This window comes from Tympanuchus pallidicinctus, unplaced genomic scaffold (assembly GCF_026119805.1).
Source record: "Tympanuchus pallidicinctus isolate F22 unplaced genomic scaffold, pur_lepc_1.0 scaffold8, whole genome shotgun sequence".
Lineage (NCBI taxonomy): Eukaryota > Metazoa > Chordata > Aves > Galliformes > Phasianidae > Tympanuchus > Tympanuchus pallidicinctus.
The window spans coordinates 52,103,566-52,127,403 of NW_026294802.1; the positions used below are offsets into that span (position 1 = coordinate 52,103,566).

Genomic DNA, 23,838 nt, shown 5'->3' on the forward strand with positions numbered 1-23,838 from the left:
TTACTTTCCAAAAGAAGGTAATAGGAAGAGAGGTGTGACTTTATCACTGTATAAACTTTTCTTTTTAAAATAATGCTCATCTTTTTTTCCCTAAAACGCAGCATTCACAAAGAAGCCTCTGTCACTCTAAAGAAAAAGCTAGCCTTCAAAATATCAAGCAGCATGTCTTGATAGTGTTACAGCAGAAAGATTCGTATTCAGTAGCTTTCTTCTCTAACCCTTTTATTTTACCTGTCAGTAAAAGACAATTGATGAAGGACATATGTGAATTTACAAGTTTCAGCGCTCTCCCGCTGCTCACAAATTTGAGAACAGCCACAATGCTGTGCCTGTCCTGAAACAACTTTCCAGTGCAACAGGTTCCAAGTCCACCTCGAGACACTTTCAGCTCATGCTCCTGGCTCCCCTTTTGAAGGGGAAGGGGAAAAAAGCTCAAGATTCAACGTGAGACAAACACAATCCTCTTCTTCAGCCAGTCTCTACTTCGACATTTTCATTAAACCATCTACAGAATTGTGCTGCTAACAGTGAACTACTTAACAAGTTACTAACACTGATCACATTACCCACATACAAAAAGATGTACAGTTAGGAAATGATGTCTTACAACATTCAGAACATCAAGCAGCTTTAGGTAGGGTACTGACTGAATCCATGGGAAGCAAAATCTACTGGAAGGTGGCTGTTAACATGAGCAGAGCCACCCAGCCAGCCAATCAGACCCAAATGGCAACGCCTGGAGAAAATGGAGTGCCTTGACACGGTCCTGACATCCCTGGCACATGGTGTGAGCAGTGGCACAGCACCAAGCACCGCCTTAACAACTCCTCTGAGCCCCATGGATTTTGCTCAGATTTGTTCTTCTACAGATTTCTGAAATGAAAAAATCAATGAGAGCAATGGACAGTAATCGTTCAACAGGCAATGTATCGAGGTGTCAGGGGCTTAGCTTTCAATCTTCACTCCCAGAACTTGCAGTGAGCGCAATATGTCGGGAATTAAAGGGAAAGACAGCTCTGGCAGAAGACCCTCTGACTCCAGGAACGCACCTTTCCCTCTTGCACCCTACAGCGAGCTGCTCTCCTTCAGCCATTTTGTGCTGTGGACGCCATCAGTTCACTGCACAGAACGACACTGACACATATCTCAAGTAAATAACATCATTCGGCCACGTGCTCCAAGACAGAGGTAATCACAGGTGTTAATCATAAATGAATTTTAAATGTAACCTTTTGAAAAGGTTTCATAACCTAACTGGCCAGCCTGACATTTAGTGGGCAGACGTAAGGAAAGTAGGAAGTAAAAATAAATAGATCCTAAGAAACAATTCTGTCCTTGAAGGCTTGCTCCCAGTGGTAAAGCTATTTTTATTAATTATAAGTATTTGTACATAATCTACCTTCGCTTCCAGGAATGCAGATCCAACTGTCAAAATCTATAATGGCCCATTAAATATTTACCAAACCATCCTTATAATGGGAGAAAAGGTCAAAGTTAATAAAACTGACAGGCGGTCCTGTCCAGCTTGATTTATGCATTATTAAAGCATCACAGGCTGCACTGCACAGAACACACTCCTTTTTGGGGGCAGAGGGGTGTCAACTGAAAAGATGGGGAAATCCTTTCTTAATCATTTCTTCTGAGCAGGAGAAGTAAGACTGAAAGCGGCAGTCAAGCAATAAGCCAAAGCAACATCAGCAGCATCAGAAAGCCAGGCAGGTGAACTGCACGTCTCTGAGAGCCCAGGACTCAGCTGGGGACCGCAGCATGGTGTCTGCGGATGGGCACAAAAGCCTTCTGCTGCTGTGTTCCCAATGACCTCCCATCTGCTTTTGACTACTGTGTTCATTTAAACAAGCAGACTGGTAAACAGCAAGATCTCTGTCCATAACACAGCTGAACACGTAGTGAACCTGAATACTGGTGCGGCACTGGGTGTACGGGATGCCATTTCTTGGTCAGCCACCAAGGAATTTCCCCATCATTCAGAGGCTTCATTACAGCATGCCTCCATGTCTCTCGGCTGTTGGGAATTCCAGCTGGTTAACAAGAAGCTGGACTCTTTTCTTCATTATGAAATGCTCCTCTAAAATATCAGCAACATTGATTCTTTTTCCCCCAATACACACAAATGAAACAAAATCTATTTCGGAAAACTAAAAACCAACAACGAGTAAAATCAATATACAGCAGTTAGCAGCCAGGATATACATCAGTGCCAACTCGTACAGTTTCACAAGAGCTGATATTTTCCTTAAAACTGTGGTTTCAAAAGTGCAAATCTCACATCTTAAAACCAAGAGAGGCTCTTGTTCTCACAGCTGCTGGAGAACTACTGAAAGCAATACTTCAATACACAGAAAAGCTTTACCTGGAGGAAGATAACGCAGAACATGGATTATTTTTAATTTTCCTTATTTGTGAGATTCACATTTTTTTTTCCACACGGCCTACATTTTCAAAAAGAAATGATTCTCACTTATGTTTTACAGGTGCCAAAATGTATGTTTTCAGTGTTTGAGAACGTGAAACCTGAATTCATATAGGAACGTTGCTCAATCTTCCTGACAAAAGTAAAACACATCTCAACAAGTCAGCACTTTGGAGTCTCTTCTCAATGCTGCAATTCCTTCATTCACTCAACACACCTTTATTTTTAATGTGAGCTATTTAAAGAGAGAAGGCTTATTAGAGAAATACAGATTGGATGGAGTTTCACAGGCACTGATAGTTTTTAAGTTAATCATGTCATATCTCTTCATTGTGTCCCAATGGCTCTTTTCACACCAGAAACAACACAACCCACTGCCTACAACAATCCAAACAAACAAAAAAAACAAGAGAAGAACCTCTCTATTCCTCTGGAAGACAGCACTGCCTTCTGCAGATCATGGTTAAGATTTGGAGTTGGCAGCACTCGTGCTGCAGCCCACGTGGCAGCCGAGGGGCTCAAAGCAGAATGATGCATTCAGCTCCTATCATTCAAGCAGATCAAACTGACATCATCTTGATGGAATATATACGTTTTGGTGTGCAGGTTTACTTGCTGTGTGTTATGAAAGTACATACATACACAGAGTTAATTCAAAACTTTTGAAGTTAAAGCTTCACCATTAGAATCATGCTGGGCCTGAAGGTCTTTGCTTACATAGTTCATGGGTTGCCAACTTCACCCTAACCCTGACCAACCAAGCCATTGCACTCTGCTGACTTACAAGGCCAAGTAAAGGTGCAGAAATTAGGAGGGTGGGTGGATTATTATAACCTGAAGCACTGACCATATAGACTCCCATACACAATCCATTTTATATTAGCATTACTCAAAGCTTTCTAAGCACCAGTTGGTCTGTTTTAAGAGATGAAATCAGAAGAATGACTTTTGTGATTGCATTCAACATGGTGACATTTCTTTCAGACCTTCCCATATTTAAGATACAAACCACACACATAGGTGAGAAAAATCTTTTATATCTATACCTACATATATAAGAGAAATAAAATTTGCATCTCTTGGGTTTCATAGAAGTGCCTCACAGACACTTATCAAAGAATTTTCACTGCAATACTAGCAAATGCATGCACATTTGTTTCCTTTTGACTTGCATGGTACTTTGCCCCCCATCATTATATTATTTCTCCCTTGCAGCTAACAAGGGATTTGTCTGTTATGATAAAACTCTGGCTGTTCTTTTGAAAAGAGCGATCATCAGGCAGCCAGGACACTCCCACAGTTTCATCTCTGCACACTGAAGTAAGCAAAAGAGGAATTACACCTTAATTGTTATTTCTAAGCTCGTCTCAGATAATGAGGCCAGTTTAGAAATTCTCTTTTTTTCCCCAAACAATGTTTGATCATTTTAGAATAGCTGAATTCTCAGCTTGGCCATAACAGCATCAATAAACCAAAAGAGCAGAGTTTCCAATTTATTTACTCATTGGTTTTCCTCTTGTTGAACTGGCTTGCAGGCTGTTCAATTAATAAGAAAGCTAGATGTTGTGCTTTTGCTCTGCTTTACAACTTAATTAGGACACTTTGTTCTGTTATTTTTAAACATTTATCCCTCCATCACTTCCCAGTTTATGAGATTATTTAAACAACAAATATCTATCCATTAAGGGAACAAGGCCTAACCCCATTTCATTCTTTTTTTTTCCAAATCCCACTACAAAAGTTATTCCATCCTTTCCTGATCTCCCTGATCTAACTACAGTGTGAAACTAATGAGCTCGCACTTCTGTTAAAAGCCTCTTGCATGCAACTGATCTTATTGGCATTGCATTGGGATGCACACTGCCAGTGCTGGTCAATAACCATCGGTGGGCAGCGCTCTGCAGACACGACCTTGCTTTTCCTTAGGTCTCTCCTCCCAGGGCTGGGAATTGAAGAACAAGTTCACACATGTATATACTTGATAAAACAGGAGGAAAAGCATCGCTACGTTTCCCCGTTGGCCTTAATGCTTTGCCTTCCCTATGTCTTTTATCCTATTGTCTTCGGATTCATACTTTTGCTGAAAGCGCTGTTTTAATTAGCATTAGGTTTCAGCCTTAAATTGCGTTCATCCTACACTTTTCTTCCAAAAACATTGAAGTTCTGCTGAATGACTGCATCAACATCCCCTCATTCCAATACTGCTTGCAAGCCTTTGGCTTTTAACTATGCAGAGATTGCAAATCTGGCACTTCCAAGGAATTGGTCAAAACTTCAGCATCTGCATCCTCACTGCCAATACAATCATCTGCACTGTTTAAAGCCTCTACTAAAGGCACTCCTCCTCTTCCCAGTTCTTTTTTTTTTTAATTCATTTTTTTTTTAAGTGTTTTAGAATTTATTAAATAGTTACATACTCATACTTACTGGGTAACATCAGCACAAAGCAACTCTGTGCAGCCAGTAGGCTTCAAAGAGGTAATCATAATCCAGGGCTACAGAGTGCACTGCCTTATTTATCTCTTCTGAGGAGATAAATATTTTATGCTAAAAATGCCTATTAAAATGTTCAGGTGTTCTGAAGGATATGAATGAAAGTGCTGATTCCAGATGACAGTGTTTCCTGCAATAAATGTAATTCAGTGGAAATAAACTGGCATTCCATTGGATGTGGGGCTACAATCTGTACACATAAAAGCATCCCCAGAAGTGGGATGGAATTATTACACTGCATTCTGCATCTAAACAGCATAATAAAAACACATACAGCAACAAAGAGCAGCAATTTCAGGTAACCCTGAGCCCAAGGCAGTAGTTGGGACAGAGGCAGTCACAGTCAATGATACAGAAGTGGAGTCATATCACTTCACACGTTCACACTGCACGTTTACTTTGTGGACTTCATTAAAGTCTCAAGAAGTAAGAAGTGCCCTGGGCCAATATTCGACAGAAAACCTCAATTCTTCTTTGAGAAAAGGATTCTCCTTGCATTGGGCAAACAATCGGTAGCAGGGACTCAAGGCTGAATAAGGATTCCATTCTTATCTTCCCTAGTGCTCCCTTAAAAACCACCAGAACTCTGAACTGAAAACACTGCTGTTGTGCTGGGCTTATTTTCTAAAGCCCCAGACTAAATCTTTTGTGTAGGGGGCTCAGGTGGCAGCTATGACAGGATAAAGAGCAGCATGCTGCCTTGCTGACAGGGGATGCTCAGGTGCTTAAATAAGAAATGTGAAGGTACTTGGAAATTAAGTGGTAGAATGAAGGGCTGGAATCAGCTACAGAAAGCCCCTTTGAATTGCCTACCCGCATGCCACAGGTTGCAGCACTGTGGTTGAGCTTTGCTACTATAGCAAACAAACTACTTGGAATAAAGAAATAGATGTTCTCCTTCAATAAAATGTGCAACTTATGCAAACCCAACCAGTCCAAGGTGTGCAGCCAGGCACAGGTAAGGAAGGCAGCCAAAAACATGAGAGTGAGGTCCTCTTGAAGAAGCTTCACTGACCAGTTTCTCCAGCTGAAACAATATTACATGATAGCTAGGAACTGTAAATTACAAGATTTTTTGTGTGCTTTTTTCTATTTTAATTTTTCAGAACAGCCCTTTGTGAATTACAACATGGACTTCCGAAATAAAACACCCGATTTAAGCAAAATTAACATTCTGCATTTAATAAGGACTTTTATATGGGAAGCTGGATAATCACACATCTGCAGTGCTTCAAAGGAAACCATTCTACCCTGCAGTGCTGGAAACCTCCATGTATTTTTCAACATTAATTTGTGCAACGTATTATTAAAAACAGCAAAATACAAACAAAATTTAAGATGTTAAACCCCCCAGCTTCAGTAATTTTTGAATGTCTGTACTTCAAAGGATCAACCCGCGATCAATGACAAATTCCAGTCTGGAAAAATCGGGTTAAAAGGAATGTCTAGCAGGATTTAAAAAAATAAAAAATACAAATAGGCATTTAGCAAAACGTTGGCCAAATTATTTCTTTAGACTTCTAGGAGTTAAGTTATGAATGTTTTCAGGAATGAACAAAGAATCCATCAGGTTTGATGGATAAAAATGTAGCTTTTAACTAAGACTGAAAAAAACTGAAGAGTGGCAACATTTTCCCCCAGAATAATGTGCTTCCTCTGCTTTTTCTCAGCACAGTGCACATAAATCAAAGAAATGTTAAAGAGGCCCATACATCACCGGCTGGCATTTCTAAACTATTTACAAAATCTGTAATAGTCAAGAGGATGGAATATATAGAAGTGTGACCAGAAAAGTTACTGAAGGAAAAAAAGGCACTTCTACCATCCCAGCAGGGTTAATTAAGGTTGGAACAGCCCTCCTGATGGTGCTGTTCTAAATACTAAACCACACCAACCCTGATGGTGCACGGTTACGAGAAGCAAACAAGACCAAATATTAGCCAATACAGAAAGAATGCGGATTGGAGCAAGATGCCTGTTCCATGATTAAGCACACGGCTCTGAAAACAGATGAAGCAAATGATCTAATAAGGCTCAGAGCACAGGCAAAGGCAAGGCTGATTCTGCAGCTGCCAGAAGAGCCCCCAAAATATCAATAACTGCAGCGCTCAGCTGCGTATCCATCGCATTTTCACACCCTGACATCTGAGCCCACAACAGACTTATACAGATGAGGTTTTCCTCAACAACTTTTACAAATGAGAATCTCATCTCCTCCTCTGAAAGGAAAGGCATGGATTATGGAAAGTTTATCTGTCCATCTGTTGAAGATGTCACACTCTGACTAGAGAGTGCAAAAAGCAGAGAGCTGTTTTACAACCAAATCCAAAACTTACTGTAGTCAGAACTAGTGTAAATGCCATATGCTTTGCAAAAACACCTCTTCTGATATGCTTTTTTTTTTTTTAAACCACAGCACAAAGAGTTCAAAAGCTGCTGTAATCTTTATTTCTGAAAATAGACTACGCATCCTCATCTTCCACACTCAGGCAAGCTAACTGAGCAGAAAAACAAGGAAATACTACAGCATGCAATGAAAGCTAGAATAGATGAGCTCCCCTGCAAGAAGGGCAGTTTTAAGGATGGCAGCAGCTTATGGAGCCCTGGAAAGGGCCTGGAGGGGCTGGGTGCTGGGATGCAGCACAGAGCAGTTCTGCAGCTTTCTCTGCCCATAGGGAAGGTTTCCACCAGGATTGTTTCAGATGAAGCCAGTGGGGACCTCAGAAAGATCTTCAGGATTAAAACAAATGGAATATACCTCGTATTATTTTCATGGGAGTTTGTAATGATATTGTAATTAACTCAATCACACCACAAGATTAATCGCCTTTAAAATGCTCCCAGTCATTCATTACAGGCCTAATTAAAATTCTCTTCTGGTGCTGAGCCAGTAAGAAGTACGAAACCCTTTGCTAACTACCCATACATGTCTGCTATTATCCATCTCTTCAGCATACTATCAGTTTCCACTGCTCAGCCAATGGTTTGTTTTTCTTTTTCAAAAGAAAGAACGTATCAAAGACAGCAATAAAAACAGTCAAGACAGCCTCCAACACCTGCACCAGCACACCAGCTCACTACAGCTACCCAGTTTATTTCTAGTTTCTCTGCAACAGTTCGGGACTTCTACAACAGCAGATGCCTTTCCTCCCACAGATCAATTAATTTGCAAATGCGCTCAGGTTGTAGAAATAATGAAGTGCTGAATGCTTTCCTATTGGCAAGGCTTGCTGTCAGGAGGTGGCTGCTGTAGGCGAGGTGCTAAAATGCGCTGCTGCTGTATGCGTGCCAAAGGGAAGACACGTCACGTGAAACTTGGTTGACAGCTAATGGGGCACATCAATTATTTTATTTACCCCTCTCTCACTGCCACCAAAAGGAAGCAGCTCTCTCCGGACAGCTCTGCATTGTATTTATTTAGATGTCCATAACATATCCTTTTATTGTGAGATCTGAGCTTTTGCACTGAGCGATTAAACATTTCATACTTAACGGCTGAGGTACAGGAGGAGAGAAGCCGTGTTCTTTTCATCCATTACAGACTGTTAAGGCCCCAAAGAAAGCATTCAGTAACGAGGCAATACCTTTGCTCGTGCTCAGCACTGACTTTGACTGCACACTTCTTTCCAAGGGACCTCCAGTCAGCACCGTCCATCAGATCACATGGATGCGTAACAGTTACCCAGCACCCATTTTCATGCAAAAATGGTACCTACGGTATTACACACAATGCCCACACTCATCTTCTCAGATGTCTTGTATGATATTCTCCTGCTTTACCCGATTTCTTTGGAAAGATTAAGTTCACCTTCATCATTCTTATTCTGCTCGTGTTGGGTGTGGAACTGAGCAAGCTCAGGCCTTAAGAGCACTGAATGATTTACCACTTGTACACCTAAAGTAGAGCTCCTATAGACCACAACAGCTGACAAATGCACCACGGCTCTTCAAAGCTGCCCAAAGTGGCTTTAAGTTGGGTTGTGAGCAAGGTTAAAGTTAAAATCTTTACCCCTCCCCCCCTTACACTTCTATCACTTAAAATAAAGGAGCACATCACCATTAATTTCTGTCTTGATCAGCCACTAATTGGCACCGAAGCACATCCTACTAGCTGCGTGTTGAAAGTTAAGTCAAAACCTGAGATTCCAAACCTTCAAATTGAGTTCTGTGCTCTGGAGGACAGTTTGTTCTCACAGATACAGACCCTTCTCATTTCAAGTCTCAGATCAGATGGAACACAGTCACTGAGCCCAGGAGAGACAAAAGAAAAGACACATGATGGTTAAGAGCCTGGACAGCTGGAGTCAGTTCTTGGCACAAGCTTCTGAGGAAATACTAAGTGAACTTAACAGAACCTTTGCTAGTACTCAGCCTTGCTTCATACCCATTGTAAGCTATTCTGTCCTGATAATATAGCCAACATAGCTAAAAAACCCAATACGTGCACTCACCTCTGAAGTCCTCCAAGGCACAATCTCATACCATCCCTCCCCCACGTTCCAATGCTTACTACCACAAGTGTTTAAACCAAACACCTCAGCTGCAGCTTGAATAGAATTTCTATTTTTAATTACTTTTTTTCTTTTGGTCTTTTCTTGCTAAAACAAAGAACCCTCTTATGTCTCCCCCAGCAGTAAAGATACAAAACAAGCCAGACATCCATTACCTTTTATGAGTAATAGAAATTCAACTTGTTTGATCATACAGAGGGAGTGCAAGAATCCAAATGCTTTTGATCAGTTCTCATGTCGCCCAACCAGAAAGCCCAGATTTAACAGGCTCTGAACAAAATGGTAACAAAACAGTTTTGCAATTAAAGTAAGGCTTAAAACCTTTTGCAAGCCTTAATAACTGAATATGTTATTAGTAAAGGTACTAACAGGTAAGGAAATTTGCTGTTAAAAATAGATGATTTCCTGCTTTTAAAATACATGATTTTCAGGCTGACCTTGTAGCTTTTAAATTTTTATAGCATCTTCACTTCCAATTTGAGATTTTCATACGGGGCAGGCAAGCCTTCTTATGTTCTATATTAAATGCAAGACACCTCCTTGGCATGATCTGCAATATTAATAATGTAACAGTACCAATTTCAGGAGCAGCAATGTAGCATCAGCACATGCATACCTACATGAATGGCAATTTAACCATGTATATCGTGGGAATCTGTCATACGTCACTGAAAAAAACCCACAAGTCTAAGATAGCTCAAATCTAATCTGAGGTTTTCTCTTTTGCCATACAAATGCATGACCTTGTCATGCTTCACAAGGTAACACCAATGTATCTGATGCAAGAAAACATATGCTTCTCCTTACTGGGTTCAAAACAGGAGTAGAGAGGAGAGAGGATGATACTCAGGGCCAAGCCTGAGTTTTGAAGAGCAGACTTGCAGCTGTCAGTGTACTCAGCACAAACACCCCTCACCAACAAGCCCTGCAACGTTCACACAACTAAATGCCCAGCAGCATTTGAAATGTTATCTTTCGGACACAATAAAACCCAGCAATTTCTAGTTTAGCTAGAAATTTGCCCTGCTGTTATCAGGGCTTTAAGACAGAGGCATTTTTTCCAAGTTGCCACGGGAAAGAATTAAAACAGTGGGTAAACTTGAATGATTAATTTGTATGGACTTCAAAAGAGGTTGGCATGCTTTTGACTCTTCACGGATCAGCAGCCATGCAGGCACTCCTCACTAACCTAATTAATACTGAACTCTCCACCATGGAGCCCAGACATTTCAGCTCTGCACTGAACTCTGGACGTACCTTATTTCTATATCCTGAATATCGCTAAGAAAATCTCACAATATCAAAACCTAACATTCCACCAGTGCCCCAGTTGAAGGCACCACCTACGCAGCCCTCTCACTGCTATGCACACTTCATCAATAATGAAGTAAAAATTGCTAACGTTATTCTATTGCTTCAGGTGACCATCATAAATAAAAAGCATAATAGATTAGTAAGGATGCTATCTACATCCCCTTCAAAGCTTATTTTTATCAAGTCAACATTTTGGCAACATCGAACTACTGACAATTCATTCAACTGCAAGCATTTGCCCGAGTTGTTAAAAGAAAATAAAAGAGCAAGTAAAGCTTATAAATGGTGCTGAGAGCTGAAGGCTCGCTTCTGGCATGCTAAGCAAACAGGAGCAGTCAAAAGCCACGGAGCAGTTTGTAATTTATACTACTGAGCCTAATGTTTGGACAGTAAGGAAACAGATGGCTCTGCAATTGGGGGTTTGCTTCATGAGAGCCATCAGCACGGGGACACCGCAGCGATGTAGCAGCATTGGTTTGTCCGGTTTTTGCAACAGTCACTGCAAACTGAATTGCATTGGTTCTGGATATTTAGAAAAGAAAAAAAAAAAAGTATTAGTTCAGTAAGCTTGTACTCCTTGGTAAGACTGATTTAGTTCAGTTTTTCTTGCACAGTTCTGTGCAAATATATGCACGCATACTGCCCAGCACCAGCAGCATTCCTCCTCCTGCCCCATCCCCCTCCCCATAATCCCACATTACTCAGAATGGCTGTCAGCTACTCAGTTCTGCTTTAAATAAAAGTACACTGAGCAAAAGCTGCATAACGAAGGCTCACAACCACAGAGCTGGTACAGCCTGCAATTGGGCAGCATCACCAAGCTGTGGGGTTTTCAATTTCTGTTCTTCTTTGGCAGACTTGAACTAGGTAGAACAAAACCAGCATTTGCCAGGGGAGGTTTCCAGCCACTGGAGCAGATAAACAGCTGGTTTTGGGTGGAAATAACACTCCAGACCTGAGAACACGCTCAGAGCCAACCAACTCACAGCATGGGCAGCTCTCCCAGCCAGCCTGCAGCAGTCAGAGGGCAGAAACGCAGCAGCAGCAGGACACCAATCAGCAAGAAAGCCAACCAGTTTAATTTCCATCAAAGGACAAAGATGAATAGATTACAAAGAAAAATACATTAATCACAAAACTTTCCATAGTCCACATCTTCTGAGATACAGAGGGGAAGGCATAAACCGGGCAGCATTCTGAAAAGAGTCAGCATTAAAGCACAGCTGACAGCACTTCTGTCTAGTTTGCAGAAGAAGCATGAAGGCACAAGTTTGTTACTGCACTCTGTCAGCAACCAAAATGATTGTTCCTTAAAGTAACTCATCTTGAGGAATTCAGCATACATTTCTCTTTGGGAGCTGATCACACAACAAGTATTAGAACAGAGCCTGCAGAGCAATGCCCAGCACACAGTCATAGCACTATGCCTACCATAACAGCTGCCACCAGCACTGCTCCCCTCAAGAAAGCTAGGGATAATGTTTGATTAAGCACCTATTTTGCTCAAATACTCAAATTTTTCTTTCCTTTTTCTAATTTTATGTTGGCAAACGACAGCTCTTACATTAAATTGTTTTCATTCACAACAGCATCCTGCTGGCAGGACTACCAAACTCAGGAAAGAACCCTGTGATTTGGAGGGAAAACAAGAAAAAAGCATAAACTGCAATCAGCGTTGTACTATCATGTTTTACTGATCGTGTGCTGCTTTCTGTCTTATTATTTAAACCTTGCAAGCTTCCTTCCACAAAGCAGCATTCCCTTATAACCTCATGACTCCCCAAAATCTGGGAGCTTTGTGAATAGATGTATGCCTGTTTTCAACCTCTTTGAAGTCCTCGGTCCAGCCAAGCCACATCCTTCAGCTGCTGCTGTATGTCAGTACCTATTTCTAAGGCAGGTCGTGGATGCTTGCACAAAAGCTACAGATCCTTGATTCCCATAGGTACAGGAATGACTGCATGTTACAAGGTAGCATGTATGAAAATGCACTAAAGACAATACTTTGTGAGCCAACATAGACTCTTGGAGTTCTATAACAAATATCCTCCATAAATTGGTTAATATCCTCCCCAGCTGATACTTTTGAGAAGTATTTTTTTCTAAGGAACATCTTTCAACCTAAGAAAACCCTCACTGTGGCAAGACAGCTGGCATATCATCAGATATGCAACACAGTATCCCCTGATGCAGGAAAAGTTCCCCTGCCATTCACATCTATTCCTCTTTAACACCTTTTCTCCTCTGTTACTCTATGAAAGACCCACACAGAAGAGTAGGCTTATCTGTACAGGAACATAAATCATCACGAAGGATGAAAACCTCTAAGAATCACAAACACGTTCTGGTTTATCAAACTAAATCACCTTTTTCTCCATCAATTCCTCTTCATATCAGATTCTTTCGGCATTGTATCCAAACCCCTCGATGTCCCACATCCCTGCTTTTACTTTGTGCAGGCTACTATGGCAAAGCAGTCGTCTTGTTTGTGATGCTGCAAAACTTAACAAGAAATGTATTCACGTCTCAATGCAGGTCTTCCATGTCTTTTACATGGAAATCTGGCTCTGAAACAGCACCTTTCCCAAGCAGTATTCCAAACCTGCCTTGCCATTACAGCAAGTAATACTATGTAATACCAACAATGTAATACCAGGCTGTGACATGAACGGATGTTCCCCTGATTCCTCACAATCGAACGCCTCCACTCTCTATTCCACCTGTGCATTCTAAATGGACATTATCATCTCCTGGATGAATTCACGCTGACAACTGTGTTGCAGTTTTCTTCACAGCATTCCTCTGCAAGAAAGGGATTTGTTTCTTCCATTTACACGGATTGTAGAGCTCCTTCCATCTGCTTCCCATCCTCCAGAAGGAAGGGATCAGTTTGGAGGACAGCAACTAACCAGCTCCCTCATTGACAAGACAAAGCAGGCTCCCTGACCCGTGCCCTTTGCGTATTGATGCTCAAGCTGAGTAAATTAAGGCGTACAGGGGGAAAAGCAAAGAGCATCAGAAGCAGGTGTAGGACTCAGAAAAGCATAGCAGCAATTTTGTATCTTCTTCAATCTTCCTGAAATGTGATTACAGTTGACCTTTAAATCTAGTGGATCAACCAATCAATTCTGCTGAACAACCCCATAGATGTGATCTAAGAGCATCCCTTTACTTTAAAAACAAAAAAAAGGAACTTTCAGTGGTTGCCTGGCATAGTCATTTTATTTTGCTGTAAAAGTTACTAAGATTTGTCTCAATTGATTTTACTTGCAAGAAAAACACAACATCAGAAACTGCAGCATCAGCAGACACTAAAGGTCTTTGCCTCTCACAGGATGAATGCAATATCAATAGTTATTAGGATGTATTCATACAAGGTACACAAGAGGGATGGAGAGAAGATGGCAGTAATCTCAGTTAATCCTAACACAACCCCAAGTCAGGTTCCTTAGACTGTGGGAAAAAAGACTCAAGGAAAGTGATAAACGTTCCAAAGAATTTGCCAGGCAAAACGCTGAACCTGCAATGGAAAACATATTTAACAGCTCTTTAAGTAGCAAAGCTTTCGAGTCATGCTAGATGTCAGGTTTTATTTCAGCTGATAAAATGTGCCTTAACAGATAACCCAAGAGAGCTTCGGGAAGGTATTGGTCTGCAGCAGGCTCACAAGTGAGAATGCAACCAGCAGCACCCTGCTCCTCTCACAGCAGTCTGTCTGATTACTCCAAGTACTCATTCTGGAGCAGAAATATTTGACAGATGAGAAAACAAAGCCATGCACAATGAAGTGAGCTGTGAAATCCATCCAGCAAGCTACAAAGAAAGGAAAGGACAAGTCCAGTTCTTCCCATGCCATTAGCAGCGCTGCTGCTCTTGAAACCATCACTCTTCCCATCAGGAATGACACACACCATCTTAACACCATCTTAACACATGTGTGTTCACACTGCCCACTAGACAGCAAATTCTTCCATGCAGAAGGTTCCTAATTGCACTCACGGATCTCACGACAGAGCTTACCCATCAGTTCTGAGATCTCAAGGTTTCTACACTCAGCTCTGGGAAATGCCCTCCCTGCCCCCCATGCAGCCCAACCCCAGGGGGGGAGGAGGGAGGGCACAAGGAAAAAAAAGGCACCGAGTAAACTGACAATGTGACATAGGAAATTCTGAAAATAGGAGATCTGACTCCAGCGTAAGACTGAAGCATAAGGCGAGCCAGAGAACTTGCTAAGGCTGAGTGCACAGACAACTGCAGAAAAATCTCTAAATAGAACCCAGCTGAAAGCATATGGGTAGGGCAGGGAACATCAGAACGAAAACCTAAGCGATGGCAAAACACACAGCAATGTTTTTTTCTTAAAAGTCATGCAGGGACAGAAACATTATCCAAGCACAGTAAGAGATAACCCTGGGAGGAGAGAGAAGCTATTGCTCTTTGAATGCGGCTTCTGTGATGTAAAAATGGCATCTTCTCTGAATGAAGAAATATTTTAACACAAAGAAAAGCCAACTTCTGAACCAAGGCCCAACCCAGTAACACTGCTGTAGCTGAGAATGTCATGATTTCCATCAAAAAAAAACGTTTTGCAGAGATCTGGAACAGCTGTTTCAAATTGAAATAGACTAAAACTGGAAACAAGCTGTCAAGACCTCAAAATATATATTTTCTTACATAGGAGAATGTCTTTGATTCAGCTGTTTTATCGTGATGGTCAGCCAAAAGAGGGAAGTAAAGTCACACCCTCAGATTCCAAATGCTGTTGCAAAGAGGCTCCTTTTAAAACTGAGTTGCTCTTTATGGAGATTTATTCCTTTGAGCGTTTGGAATAGGAAAATGTCAAACAGCTCATATCACAGATTCCTGAATATTTTCAAACCATGGGCAGCTTCAAACAGTTTAAAAGATACCAGAGGACTCTTTCTGCTCTAGTCCACAGCCATGGGGCTTTTCACTAGCAGTAATAGGATGCTGCAATAAGGAAAACAGAATAAACTGCTGTTGACACGAGAAGATTAACATAATTCACTTGAACCCAACTTTTGTGAATAATTGCACATGGGCACAGTTTTTTTGTTCATGCCTGCTGATCCTGGGAGGCTTTCAGTGAGTATTTTCAACATCGATTTCCACAGGAATTGCAGTTTCATATAATGAGAAGTAAACACATCTATTTTAGAATATGCTGTAAAATGTCACATCTAGATATAATTAATTTGTGTCTAATAGCCCACAAAACATATAGAGCACCTATAACACTATGTCACTGCCAGTTACAGAAGCTTGGAGAATTCAAACACAACAGGCAAATTAATCAAGCCTGGTGGGGGCTTTCAATGCAACTTCCTTCTGAAGCATAAATCTGAATATCAAAGACCACTTTGACTTCATCTCATGCTGTAAGATGTAGCTTCCTCGACTTGGCTTTCCAACCAAAACTGAAGTAATACTGAAAATATCCTTAGCATTTCAGCATGCTCATCACTTTTAGTACAACGATGTACACTAATTCCACCCAATAAGGATCTCAGTTATTGCTATCAGCTTGTCAGTACACGTCCTTTTTGAAGAGCAGCTATCTGGGAGCAAGCCAATTATCAGCATGTATTAGAAAAAAAGCACGCTCTAAGAAATGCATTTTTAGCTAAGACACCAGGCAAGCACCCAGCTACAGCCACAAGCCATTTCAGCTTGCCCACCTGCCTTTAGGTGTCCAACTCAAGAACCTACAGCCGCAGCAAATCCAGCGCTGCACTGGAGCATGACTGAACCTCACACTCAGCCAAGAACCTCGCAACAGAGCACAACAGGGGAACACTGCTCAGCACACAGAGCCTTTTGATCCTTCTGCGAAAAGATCAAGAAGGTAGAAGACGAGCAGCCGGTACAGTCAATCAGCTTTCAGTAAATCTTTCATTAATCCAGAGGACAGCCTTTTCTAGGCATACTGTAACTGAACAAATGTCAGTGGCTCCAACATTTTATTCAGTTTTGTTTCCTGTGCAAATGGAAGCCTTACAGCCAGGACATTTAAAAAGAGATAAAATAAATTGCTACACGCTCGGGCTAATCTTACACTGACACAGAAGCTGATAACACGTATTGATAAGCTCTCTCCGTCTTCAGGACTATACAACTCTGATTTAAATGCCAGCTTATGCCAATGAGAGGTATCAGATCCCAAAGGAGTTAGGAACAGCAGCTCACAGTCTCACATCCATATTCTCATGTCCCTTCCAGTCTCCGTCTCCCAGCCCTGAAGTGCCCTGCTGTGGCACCACATGAAGTTCTACAAGGTTAAGGGATGCTGCCATAACCACAGAACAAGCCTGATAGTAGTTCCTAGGCTACAATGCCAACCGCCACATTCAGAGTATTGTTTTTCCACATTCCTACTCACAGCCAACTAATGATAGAAGAATATAATTACAGCAGGAAAAAAAATGAAAATAAAAATCAAGCTCATTTCTCAAGAGGGAGCACTTTACAACAGAAGTGAAGTTGGCTCCCTTGGCAGGAGTCACTCAGCAGAGCTCTTTCACAAAGCAGCACAGCAGCCTGATGCACAAAACTGGAGCATCCCTCACAGCTGGGTCAAGTATCTGACCAGATCTGAAACAAGTTCACCTGCAAAAGCAGACAACTGTTTTTCAGGGATCACCACGGACTCCTTGGGTGACACATCTCCAATACTGGCAGTCCAGTAGTAACTCCTGAAAAAAAAAAACTGCTGCCATTTTTGCCAAATGTACATTTTCATCAGGTGGTATCCGAATTGCACTGATTATGCACAACTCCTTCCACAGATTAACATCGCATTTATTTGCTTTCAGGTGGCTTCCATGTTCTGTAGCCCAGTTATTTGCAGTACCTGATTAAGATGCAGCAATGTGCATTGCTTGTGTGGAATTCAAAGAGCTAAGTCACTCTGTGAACTTTTTGAGGGGACCAATTTTAGTAACTCTGAAAGAGAAATCCAAAGGAGATTAGAGAGGTGAGGGCAGTCCTACATAAAAAAATAAATAACAGACACACCAGAAGATCTGACAACAACAATAGTGGAGAGCAACAGGGTGATATCATTAAAATTCCCGTTTTGCTTGATTTCCTTCAGAAGCTATGAAAAGAAAAAAAGCTTTTCCATATAAAGAACACCAACAGGATGTTTATCAGCTCTATCAGTTATTTTATATTAGTGCTCATATCTCTTGAATACCCTTCATATGAAGGTCCCCAAGTACTTTATAAGCATCTTTAATTTAACTCAGAAGCTTCCTTAGGGAGATGAGGACCCCAATATGGTTACAGTTCCTCCCTGTGGGCTGTGATGCAGCATGCCACAACCAGCACTTCTCCCACACAACAAAACCCTGCACACCCCTGGCTCAGAGGAACCACAAGTAATGGGGGCACACCTCAAGAAATTCTCCAGTCAAATCACTGGCAAATTGGACTGTTTTAGGCAGCATTAAATTATGGTTTTCTGAGATAATTTAAGCCAATCAAGTCTTTGAGCAAATATGTAAAAAGGTGGGGGGGTGAAAAAGGATAAAAAGCCTCAACATTTCACACATGATAAAACCTGTTCGCTGGGAGGTTTTTGTGCAATCTGTTTGTTGGGACAATTAGAGGGACTGGAATTTGTGCCGCCCAGAGGAGGGCAGGCAGGTTTCAGCAGCAGCGAGTTGGTCAGAGCTATGGGGAGGGCTCACAAACAAAATTCAGAGCAGTGCTAGCTCTAAGGGCTGCTTACAATGCTCCTCTTCTTCTGCAGTCCAACATATTCTTCAATTAATCCCAATACAACATGGAGTGATACTTGGTGGTATTTCTCTACATCTAAATGTAAAGTCTTCTATTCCAATCTTATGTTTGTACCATGATATTCACCTATGTGCTGCACTGATGTGCCTGTGCATGGCTTATTTCTACTGGAAGTCTGTTATTAATACTAGAAATGCAGTTTTAACCTGTTTGGTTTGATGACAGCATCACAGAGCTCAGAAGGGAAACGCGATCTCTGCTTTGCACATCAGGCATCTCAGTCACAACTCAGTCACCCAATGGGAATGGGCTGAAGAGCTTCTGCAGAGGGAAAAGCAGCCATGGGAGCAAGAGCTGGGAGTGGGCAGCAGAGTTTTGGTTAAAATAAAGCAGCATCAATCATTTCCATCCTGAAATAGGCTAACAGCTAGAACATTAATACTTAGCAAAGAAACAGGAGAAAAATACTCATTAGCAAATAAAGGTGTTGCAAAGCATTAAATAATTCCCACCAGCTGACAAGGGAGCTGTGATTTATAATAGTGTGTATTGATATATCACTTCCCATAATTAGGGAAAGTGAGACCAGTACTGCTTACAGCATTATTTTGATTAGAGCCTTGAAAAATACACTGAATAACAACAAGCACCAGGCACAATAGCCAAACACCTTATCATACTCTCAGGATGTTTCAGTTGTGAAACAAAGGATTGTAGCAGTACAGAGTAAGGAAGGCAAATTCCACATATATAAATCTTACCCTACAATGGCAGCCTAGCATCAATTATAACAGTTATAAGTCTGGGAAGATCACAGGCACAGGCTGTCAAAACTATACAGCAAAACAAGCCAGAATCAAAGGCTAATCATGTCTTTCTTTTGAAGTGACAAATAAGTGATTGCCACTCTTCTCTTCCTGAAGTAACAAAACTAATCTCACTCAATCTACTGAAATGCCCATGAAGTCTAAATATCCTGCTCCTAAAAAGGAGATGGGTGCAACAGCGTTAGCCACCACCAGCGCTCCCAGTCGCAGCCTTGGGAAGCATTTCTGGGCACAGTCAAACCTAGAGGCAGTTTTTACATTCATAACCTTTCCCAGTGTTTTTTCCATAGATATTTTGCACACTGCCTCAATTTTCTACTCTCATTTTTTCTGTTCGCTGAAAATCAACTCTGCAATAATAAAATTTAATATTAATCAAGCAGAGAACTGGCTAATAATTAAGAACTGCGGCAGCTGGAGACCAAGAGGTAACCACCTGTTGCCTCGTCATTTAAAAATAAAGAATAAAAAAATCATTAAGGTAATTGTCAATAACAAAGGCATTTCACCAAAACATTTGCCTAAAATTGCATGAAATTAAAAGCCCATAAATGGCATCCATTCCTCCAGAGGGACAGGCAGCCATTAGTCACTAATCGTACAACACTTGGCATCCACTACATCTCTGCCCAAAGAACCCAATGCACTCGAGACACATTTAGACCAGAATCTCCCAAGAAGTAGGTTAAATATTATTATCCAATTCTAAACATAAGAAAAATGGGGCACAGAAAAAAAATAAAATAAAATCACTCATCGTGCTCAAGATCACAATAAAAATTAATAAGGAAGGCAAGAGTAGAACCCAAGCAGCCCAGCTCCTATTTCGTGCTCTGTACAGGGAAACCCCAGGACATCACCAGGACGTGCATGGTGCATTTCTCCAGCACCAGGAATACAAACACCAATGGCTTATCCATGCTACAGGCAATCCAGAGGAGCCCCTGCATTCCAGTCCCTCTATGATGCACCGATTTTGCACCCACAAAGCAAATTGAGATGCGCAGCGCTAACATCGTTGTAAGGAAAACGTATAACCAGCCGTTGTGTTTCAACTCAAATCTTATTCTTTCCATTTCAGTCCCTCTGTAAGCAAACCAAGGGATTTTGCTTTTCCCCGAGTCGTTGCTTCACAGCTCGCACCCACTGAGAGCTGAGGTGCAGCACACAGCCTGCTGCTCCCCCCAGCACACAGGTGCTCTTCAGAAGTAACCTCAGGAAGCCGTGGCTGAGAAGAGGATGCAGTCACTGCGACACCACGCATTTGTCACTGCTGTTACAGCACGCTTGGAAACAACTCCCAGTTTGGGTGGATGGAACTCAGCAGAAAAAGCTGAGCCTTCATACAGCGCTGTGTCAGAACATCACAACGCTGGGTTTTTTCAGCACAAAGTCCTGAAGGACAAAACCTTGGCTGTCTGCCTGAACTCCCACCCAACTGCCAACACAGTAACTCAGTTACACTGTCCATGCTACTGTAAAACTACATTAAATTCACAATGTTCGAGAGCATCCAGAAATGAAAATTAATGTTCCTCGGAACGAGCACTTCATTTTACAATCAGGAAGAACAAAAAAAAAAGATATTGCTTCAACGGTGTTCCTTTAGTATTATAGTTAGCATTTAATGGCATTTATTGTCATTAAGCTCAATATTTGTGTCTAATCAATACTAAGCTACCAAGTGCAGCCCAGCAAGTCTGGAATTTCTCTACAGGCTCTATCGATTTTTCTTCTTTTTTTTTTTTTTGAGATCTACAGCAAACACAATTTATACCAATAATCTATCAGAGAACATATCAAGATAATTTCATGAACAAAAACTGTATGTTCCTTTTTTCTTTTGTCATGTGACTGAAAATCATTTTAACTCATTAACGCTAATTATCTCAACAGTTCAATTTTAAATTCACCAGGAAGCTACTAAATAACAAACTGAAATCCAAATATCTTCAAAACGTATTTTAAGATGCACAGAAACAGCAATATCTTTCTTCAGGTTTGTCTTTACCAGTGCACAACTTTCAAATAAACTGATGACAACTGCTCACTTCTGCACTCTTGCAGCTTTTACAGCATCTCTGGTAAGTCTGTGGAAGTTTCCATACCATGTCACAATGATAACATCCAATAGCAAACCTTCCATTCAAATACATCTATGGACATCGGTGCAAATTCCTGAAGTGCTGGAATGTAAGAAGAGCAAATAGAAAGAAGCACCATCAGTGGTGCTGCCAACAATGGACTTCAATGAAGTTAAAGTCAAGGACAAATCTTAACACAACGTGAACTGTTCACATGACCACAGCTCTATCATTTCCCTTAGTTGTGCTACTGTTAATAATACGCCTTGGGAGTCTGAAACCACATCCCACCAAGAGAAAATAAAGACAAGATGCAGGAGATCTTCTGCAGTGGGTCAGGACACTGCTAATGCTGCAGTTACTCAGCAGCTCAGAGAAGACTTGGTTTGCTGCTGTCCACCAAGCTCCGAGTTTTGTAATGCTGGTAGAAAGAGCAATTCTGGGGAGTTGGGCAGCTGATTCATTTTGAGTATTCACTTCAAGTAATTAAAAAAAACACCCACAAAGCAACAAATCTACACTAGTGATACAAATGCTGAACGTGAACTACTTGGCAGCACCTCCTAAGAGAGGGGGAACCTGCCCTATAGAACACCTGCCCAGCTCGGTGAGCACAGAGCATGCTGTACATCTGCTGTTCCACTGCAGTCAAAGGGAATGAACACCTGAACAGACAATGCCTGGGGCATGCACAGGGTGAGGGGATACAAATGCTCTGCCAAGGGCAAAGAGGGTGAACAAGCATACACTACAGGCAATAAATAACCTCGCCAAAGCAGCAGACAAAGTTCTTCCCATACTGAAAGCATGAGTTCAAACTCCTGGATTCCAAAACTCTGCACCTGCCCTAACTGCTAGCATTACTGCAGCTGGATCAGACAGCCACAGCAGCACGAGCTCATTAAGTGTTTTATATTTGGGCTACGTACATTATATTGCTTTAATCCCATCATCAATAATTACGCTCCCCTCCAGAAAACCCTTCATTTCCCTTATAATTTCCCTTGACTTCTATCAGAATGGCAGAAGGAGGCAGCTGGCAACAAAAGTCAGCATCAGCACGCAGGGCTGTAGAGTAAGCAGGACCAGGGCTCACACCAGCCAGGATCCCTTCCCACTGCCACCTCAGGCATAACTCACAGCACAGAACTCCTTCATCATGATACCATACAGAACAACAGCTCCATTCTGTCTCATCTCACACTGTATCTTCAGCATCAGAGGGCACATAAAGATCCTTCTGAGCAACAGTACCTCAACCACGATGAAGAAAATGTCATTTCTTAAATAAAACTGTAGAGGAGAAAAACAAATAAATCTATGAAGACCTGTTCCAAACCTACCATGTGCTTCTGCACACTCTACAGCTGCAGTAACTTACCTGCATGACTTCTACAAAAGCAAAGACAAAACCACTTAGCTCTTCCACCAAGATCACTTTAAACTTTCCATGTTTATGTCAGCACTGGTTTTTAAGCTCTGTTAAACACCTGGAAAAGGAAAGTTGTACATCTGTTTGTATGTGTACTTAAAGCACTTCACAAGCTGCTGAGTTCCCCAACAGCTGCTTCTATTACACGAATGACTTCACCATCTGCAAAACTATTGGATAAACTACAGTAAGTAAATATCAGGATAGCAGGTGCTAATAAATAATGAGAGCTGCCAGGACAACACAGTTCTGTAAGGAAAAGGTCTGTGAACATCATTTTCACCACAGCTCCCAACACAGCTACTTAATTCCAAAAGCTTGGCCATGTATCCCACACCCAGCCAACAACAGGTATTCATTTGACCCCACATCAAAACAAAGCTTTTCATCTCAAGAAATAACTACTGCAACAGTTTGGCAGCACTGTTATCTAAAGGGCTTTGCGTGGACCAGGGTATGTGGAAGGCTACTGTTAGAACTGGCCAAGGCTGTTCCTTCCAAAGCAGACATACTGATACAGATACCAAAAAAATACCTCAGCTTTTATCCAAGCAGACTTGGATGAGGATGTTGACTATCCTATGACTGAGGATAACTTTGCAAATGCTGATTTAACTTATTTTTTTTTGAGATGCTCACTGTTTCAGTTCTCTAAGTGTTCTTTCAGCTTTCAGTAAAATAAATAATTAAAAAAGAATGCAGCAAAGTCTTTTTTTTTTCCCCAAAAAAGGCACACAGTACTTTGATACACCAAAAATCATTCACCGCTCAGCTATTTTTACTGACCTTCCTTATTACAAGCTGCTTTACTACCACACTCCCACACTTTAAGAATAAACAAGATGCACTGAAACACACAGTAGGAAGTGTGCATGTGCTCGTTTCCCCTTTGTTTCATGGATGTCTTTAAGGAATTGCACCATAGCCCCGAAACTCTACTCCATCTATCCTTCCCTGGCAGCTGTACAGCTACTCATGTCAT

At 41.4% G+C, this 23,838-nt stretch overlaps 1 protein-coding gene across 2 annotated transcripts in view; it reads right to left on the minus strand.

Moving 5' to 3' along the window:
- Nucleotides 1-23,838, minus strand: part of MED27 (mediator complex subunit 27) — an 80,608-nt gene that overhangs the window by 51,615 nt on the left and 5,155 nt on the right. The gene's annotated exons all lie outside the window — the stretch shown is intronic.